Source organism: Artibeus jamaicensis, unplaced genomic scaffold, assembly GCF_021234435.1.
Source record: "Artibeus jamaicensis isolate MK-2021 breed Jamaican fruit bat unplaced genomic scaffold, CSHL_Jam_final scaffold_916, whole genome shotgun sequence".
In the NCBI taxonomy this organism is placed as follows: domain Eukaryota; kingdom Metazoa; phylum Chordata; class Mammalia; order Chiroptera; family Phyllostomidae; genus Artibeus; species Artibeus jamaicensis.
Window position 1 is genome coordinate 66,273,226 of NW_026522059.1, and position 7,785 is coordinate 66,281,010.

A 7,785-nucleotide genomic window follows, 5' to 3' on the forward strand; every position below is an offset into this window, starting at 1 on the left:
TAAGCATATTCAATTATGGTATACTTAGGTTATAGTAATACTACTAATAAAAATTTCCCAGGTGCATATGAACTCTGCATAGTTTTAGTGCCTTCCCCACTGCCCCCACCCACAGGCTCTCCCAGGAAGTATCTCAGCTATATCAGGAACAGGGCTGAAAGCATGTTTCCCTTCTGCCCCTGGAGGGCACCATCTTGCCAGTCTTGGCTGCTGCTCTTTGCCCATATGACTGGCTCTTCTGCACCCAGGGAAGTACCCACAAAGTGCACCTGGGGCAGAGTCACTTCAAATCCCTTCAGACCTCAGTGTAAAACCACACCAGGGTCAGATAAAAGCTGAAAGAATGAAACCCCTCTCCCCAGCTCCAACCTGGATATGGCACCCAGAGCCCAGAGTGATACAGACTGAAAGCTGAACCTATGAAATCCACCATTAGAAAAACCAGCCACTAGAGTTTTTACCTCAATATTTGCAGGACCTCCCAGCTTCTGCCCTGTTTCTCTGCATAATGGTCTCCAAAAAGTAGCCAGTGTGGTTCTTAAACCTTAAGCCAGGCCACATCATTCTGCTTTAAACTCAGTAGCTGTCTGCCTCACTCAGAGTAGATACTCAATCTCACGGTAGTCTCCAAAGCCCTGCTCTGATCTTCTCTGCTCCCTGTCTGATCTGACTTTGAGTTCTCACTCCTAGGGGCAGCCCAGTGGCCTCCATGCTCACCGTTCAGCTTCTGCCTCAGGGCCTATTCTCTTGCTATATCCCTAAATGTGCAGAATGGGAAGGTGGAGTCCACCTCGTAAAGGGCCTTATGCTTTGTTAAATGTTTTAAGTTCATCCAACAAATTCCATGTAAGTAAATTGGGAATTGCCTGGACATAAGAGAGAATGAGGATGCAATGCAACCTAGATGTGTGAGGCAAATTTTTTTAGACTAAAGAGAAGTAGGGTTTTTAGATTCAGGAAATAAAAATAAAGAACACCCAGTGAAATCTGCATTTCAGATCCCTTTTTTTAAATATGAGAACTAGATCTTCTTTTTTATTTGTATCCATTTTTTTTACTTTTTCCTTTACTATTTATCCCCCTTATACTCCCCTCCTCCCAAAATCACCATACTGTTGTCCATGTTCATGAGTCCTTTTTTTTTCTGCTCAATCCCTCCAACCCCTAACCTATCCCCCAGACTTGTCAGCCTGCTTTCTATCTACAAGTCTGTCTCTATTTTACTTGTTAGTTCAGTTTGTTCATTAGATTCCACAAATGAGTAAAATTGTATGGCATTTGTCTTTTTCTAACTGGCTTATTTCACTTAGCATAATGTTTTCTAGGTCCATCCGTCATCACAAAGGGTAAAATTTTCTTCTTTTTTATGGCTGGGTTGTATTCCATTGTGTAAATGTCCCATAGTTGTTTTATCCACTCATCATCTACTGATGGATACTTGGGCTGCTTCCATACCTTGGTGATTATAAATAATGGTTCAGTTAACATATTGGTATTTTCATTCTTTCAAATCAGCACTTTAGGTTTCTTCATATAAGTTCCCAGAAGTGGGATCATTGGGTCATAAGACAGTTCTATTTTTAATTTTTTGAAGCATCTTTATACTGCTTTCCACAGCGCCTGCACCAATTTGCACTACCAAAAGTACAAACGTGTTCCCTTTTCTCCAAATCCTCACCATCACTTGTTTGTTGATTTAGTCACAATAGCCATTCTAACTGGTGTGAAGTGATATTATAACTTATAGAACTTAACACCAAAAAAACACAACAATTCAATTAAACAATGGACATGGACTTGAATAGACATATGAAAAGATGCTCAATATCACTAATCAACAAAAAAATGCAAATTAAAACCACAATGAAGATTACTTTTTAATATAATCATGTCCCAAATATTACAAGACACGCTGCTAAGAAAAAGATAGTAATCTCTCTGAAACTCAAATTCAACTTAAACTTCCTGTAATATATCTGGTAACTCTCCACAGAAATACATTAGAATACTGGCCTTGAACAAAAATTTTAACTTCTTCCAGACTCTGTGTTGTCATCTGTGAAACTGGAATGAATACACACCTCATAGGGATCTTGGAAGGACTAAATGAACTTCACTAAATAAAGACTCTGACACAATATGAAGAAAGAATTTGCAGCCATTATTGTCATTATTGTGATTATCATCACCTTATTTTGCAAATGAAGCTTTCAATAAAGAATTACATTTCCAGCAACATAATCTTTGTATGGAATTTTGCATCTTTAGAGTCTCTAGAGGTTCAAGTTTGTTAAGAAGCACTTCCTATTAAATAAGAAATCCCTCAGGAAACAAATGAAATATTCATCCTTTTCATTTTTTTCCATTTTATACTTGCTGAAAATCAATTCAAAAGATTGTTTCTTTGCCTTTTGGCTAAGATCAAGTGTAGAATCAATTCAAAAGAATTCCTTTTGAAGTTTTCTTCTTACAACTGAAAAAAAAGATAATGCTAATGTAGCCTATGATAATATGCAGGGGCGACCTTTGCCACCAGCCACCCGGTCCACCACAGATGAAAGTAAACATGACATGACATGATTGGCTTGGGGAAGAGAAGTGGCCGATCCCTCAAGAAAGAAGGGCCATAAGCAGTGGCCAATCTCTCAGGGGAAAAAGGTGTTGAGCCCCTTCTTTCAAAGGCTTTTATTGGGTTGTAATACACAGGAATACAGGGCAGCAAGAATCAAATAGTAGATAACATTTCAAAGAAATCTGAGGACCTAGTTTGAGTCACTGCCTGTCAGGAAACAAATTTTCAGAAATTTTGGGGGATATACTCATTTGGGTTGCAGAAACTTTGGGAGACATACTCATTTCTTGCTTGGACCCTTATCATGTGTATGAAAGCACTGTTAGCAGAGAAGATTTCACAGGATTATTCAGGAAGTCTTATGCCAGATTTCCCCAGATCCTCTCTAGCAAGGCAAGGAGCTGAACCCCTCCCCAACAGATTTTCAGGCTTAAGTGGATTACAGCCGAGAGGCACTTCTCCTAGAGGATATGGGGCTATGTCACATAGCCAGGGGACAAGAGTCCATTGCTCTTTGTTGCAGCCCACCCCCCCCGAGTTTTCCATCATGGCCTCCCAAGTGGTCAAGTCTGGTTTAGGTTGCTCCCCTCTGTGAGGAGACTTACCCGTCATGGACTTCCGACCATGCTTTGGGTGCAGGGAGAGGAAACTGAGGCAGCATTTGCTACCAGAGACAGGCTTTATCTCCTGTGGCTCACATTCCAGAGGTCACTCATTCATCCTTAGCCATGGGGTGGGGGGCAGGGGGGTCGGTTAGGGCTACAATTCCTGAAACCAGGCAGAGCGGTCCACAACAATAATATATGCCTTTAATTTTAGCTTTTGCTGTAGATTTGCTCTCTTGCTCATGTTAGTAACATGAGCTACCAACTTAGTAACAGATGGTCAGTCGTGGTTTTAAAGAATCTGAGCATGTAAGAAACCTTATGTATCCCATTTTCTATAGTCATTGAGCAACTCATTCATTAAAACAATAGCCAAAAATAATTTTAATAAAATAATGGGAACTCAGTAATGTGCCAGATACTTAGTCTCTAAAGACTCAAAGATCAAGTAGTTTCTGATTTTATAGAACTTTTGCTGTATAGGAGAAAGAATGCTGAAGCCAGAACACAGAAACAGATATTTAACAAAACTGTGAAAAGTGCAATTATCACATGAAACATGACAACATTGTGTGGGAGGTAAAATGACAGAAGTGGAACAGACTACTCAAAGGTCATGGCATTCAAGCTTGTTCTTAAAGAATTAAGAAGCATGTGTGAGAAAAACAAAAGTTAGATGGCATCACCAACAGATAATAAAACATTCCAGTAAAGAAGGCCCTAAGGAACTTGATATCTGTTGAGAAAGTGGCTGGTTAGTGTGGCTGAAGCAGTAGTTCTCAGGAATTGGTCTCAGGACCAGCAGCATCCCATCAGTGGAAACTTGTTGGAAATCAAATTCTCAGGGAAAAAAAAAGTCTCAGGATCTACCCCAGACTCACTGAATCAGAAACTGTGAGAATAGACCTCAGCAATCTGTGTTTTAACAAGCCACCCCAGTGATGCTGTGTTTCCTGGTGATTCTGAAGCCTACTAAAGTTTAAGAACCACCACTGGACTAAAGTAACAGGGATTTCAAACCCAGATGCACAGAGAATCACCAAGGTGCTTTTTCATAAAAGGGTGTCTTGAGCTGTAATGATAAAATTAGAATCCTTGGTTGTGGGGACCAAGCAAAAGTCCAAAGATTTTTTTGTGTGTGTAGAACAAGGATTAAGAACTCTGGACATAGAGGTCATGCTCTACAAAGAAGAAGCATAAGTGGATATTGCACCAAAAGAGTGATCACAGGAAATCCCACTCAAAATCATTAGTCTTCAGGAAAATAGAAATTTAAATACAATAAGGTAATACTCCACACCCTCCAGAATGGCCAAAGTTGACTGATATGAGCAAATGTGGGAGAGATGTGGAGAGCTGAAACTCTACACTATTGGTAGGCAGATGCAATGCTACAACCACTCAGAAATGTCTGGCAATGTCTTCTAAAACCAGACACGATGAGCCCCAGTTCAACTCCAGAGTCTTCAAGAGAAATGAAAATATATACCTAAAAAGTATTTGCATAAGAATGCTTTAGCAGCTTTACTCATGGTATTAAAAACTGGAAACAGTTCACCAATCAGGAAGGGGATATGCAGTGTGTTTTTATTCATACAAAAGACACCACTCATCAGTAAAATGGAACATACCACTGAGCCATGCAACAGCATGGAAAGATCTCAACAGTGTGCTCACAAAAGGAGACTTGCAAAAAGAGAACAATACGGTATCAATGCATCTAAATGAACAGAGGCTGCCTGGAGCATGAGAGTGATGGGCAGGGATTAATCTTTCTGCAGTGTCATTCTTTCTTATCTTGGGAAGCATCCACATTGATTTCAAAATCCATCTCTAATACTACACCATTCTAGAAACCTCCCTGATATCTTCACAGCTCAAACAAACCCCTATTAGTACACTCACTTCCTTGTTGATACTACTTTTTTGTAAATGTCTTCTTTGCAAAAACCATATAAAACAGAGAGCCACAAGTAAACAAACAAATGCATTGACACAGACAACAGTATGGTGGTTACCAAAAGGAAAGGGGGGTGGGAAGAATGTTAAGGGAGTCAAAATATAGTAATGAAGAAGGTTAGAGTTTGGGTGATGAGTACATGATGTCATGGACAGATGATGTATTTTATCATTGTACACTTGAAAAATGTCTCTCTCTCCAGCTACACACTAGGCTGGATGACTTCTTGGTTTGGGATCCCTCATGCACAGCACAGTTTCCAGCATATGCTCAGGCATGGAGGATAAAGGAGACTGATTACCTGGTGGGCTCTGAACACTGTATTATACCCACAGGCACACACTCTTCCTTCTTCCTTGAATACCCTCCCCACTCACTATTTTGTCTGTACATCCTGTGTCCTCAATACCACTGTCACTCATCATCAATTAATCCCTGAACAAGGTCCGCAAACTGTCCCTGTCACTTTTGGCTTGCTTCTCTCTTTATACCATACTTTGTACATATTTCATCATATTTAACATGCTTTATTGTAATTAGTTATTTTCCTTCTTTCTTGCTCAATAGTTTATGCATTTCTCGGAGCTAATTTTATTTGGTGTTTTTTCCTTACTATGGTATTTAGCACATGCTAATGAATATTGTTAAAGAGAGGAAAATATGCTAAGCCCCCTCTTCATTTTTAAGCACATTTTATTGTGTATTGTAATCAGATCATGTTCTAAATATTACTTTTGTATGCATGCCCACTGTAACTTAGAGGATTCTTACACAAAGCAGGGAAGCAAAGAGCTTTTGTTGTAACCACTAGGTCACTCAAGCAGCAGGCTGCATCTTAGGGGCACTGACAAGGAGGAGGCTTAAATCAGCACATCTAAGTCCCACAGAAGAATTGACTCTGTTGTGTAGTTGGTTTTACATCATTACATCCCATGAGTAATACAAATGCAAATTTAAAGTCATCTGAATTTAGTCAGCAAAGCTAGAACACTGAGTTACAAAACAAACTAAAAAATAAGCCTCTCTCTCACTTGCGAGCTACAATTTTTAAGCCCAAACATTTCAGAGAAAGCTGTAAGTCGCAAGTTCATAAGAAAATAAACTTCAGAGGATTCAGAATTAAAGGATACCCAGATACATATGGCAGAGCCTGTGACCCCAAATACAGGCAGAAGAGCAATGTGGTCATTAGAAAATGGGCTCTAGACCTAAGGGTGTTTGAAATGTTAAAGGTATTGTGGCTGCAATGCAATTTCCAAAGTGCTCTAATGATGTTAAAAGGTAAATAGTATAGAGTATAGATTCAAACAAAATAAAATATTTCTACCACCCCGCAGCTTCTATTAGAGAGAAACAAAAGAAGAGAATAGAAATGTTCTGAAGTCCTTTGCAAATAAAGCAATCCAAAAATGATCCTTAAATACACTTAAAAAAAAGGAAAATGACCTACTTTTCTAGAAATGATAGAGGTAAATAGAACAATCTGAAGTGTTAATGAGGTCAGATTTCAGAAGTCTAGTTATGAAAATCGTTGGGGAAATAAAGCAATTCTGCCAAACCAAAAAGACTTTTCCTGACAAAATGGAAAGAATACAATATTCTATAAAATATTGTATATTAGTACAATAAATAATTTGAGTAAACATTCACAGATTTACATGTGTATAAAATAGTATCAAAGTGACTACACTGATTTTTTATTATATTTTATTGATTATGCCGTTACATTTGTCCCAATTTTTCTTCTTTGTCCCACTCCACCCAGTACCCCACACTCCTTCAGGTAATCCCCACACCTTTGTTCATGTCCATGGGTCATGGATATAAGTTCTTGGACTGCCTCACTTCCTATCTCATGAATATTCTGTAACTACCTAATTGTACTTCTTAATTCCCTTACCTCTTCAGCCTTTCCCCTGAATTCCCTCCTATCTCACAATCATCAAAATACTCTCCATATCCATTCTGTCTCTGTTTTCCTTGTTTGCTTAGTTTGTTTTTTTAGATTCAATTATTGATAGATACATTTTATTGTTCACAATTTTGATCTTCTTTTTCTTAAATAAATCCCTGTAACATTTCATATAATAATGGTTTAGGGATGATAAATTTCTTCATCACTAAAGAAATTAGCTTTTTCTCCTGGCTAGGATAGCTCAGTGGATTGAGCAAGGGCTTGTGAAACACACGATCCTGGTTCAATTCCCAGTCAGGGTACATGCCTGGGTTGCAGGCCAGTTCCCAGCAGGGGATGCACGAGAGGCATCCATACATTGATATTTCTCTCCCTCTCTCCTTCCCTTCCCCTCTAAAGATAAATAAATAATTTTTTTAAAAAGAACACACTAATTTTAAAAAAAGGAAATTAGCTTTTTCTTCTCTGAGAATCTCCTTATCTGCCCTTCAATTTTGAATGACACCTGTGCTAGGTAGAGCAATCTTAGCTGTGGGCCCCTGCTTTTCACAACTTTGAATATTTCTTGCCAATCCTTCTCACCTGCAAGGTTTCTTTTGAGAAATTATCTGACAGTAATATGTGAACTCCCCTGTAGGTAACTAACTGCTTTTTGCTTGCTGTTTTTAAGATTCTTTCTTTATCTGTAATCTTTGGCATTTTAATTATGATATGTCTTGATGTAGACCTGTTT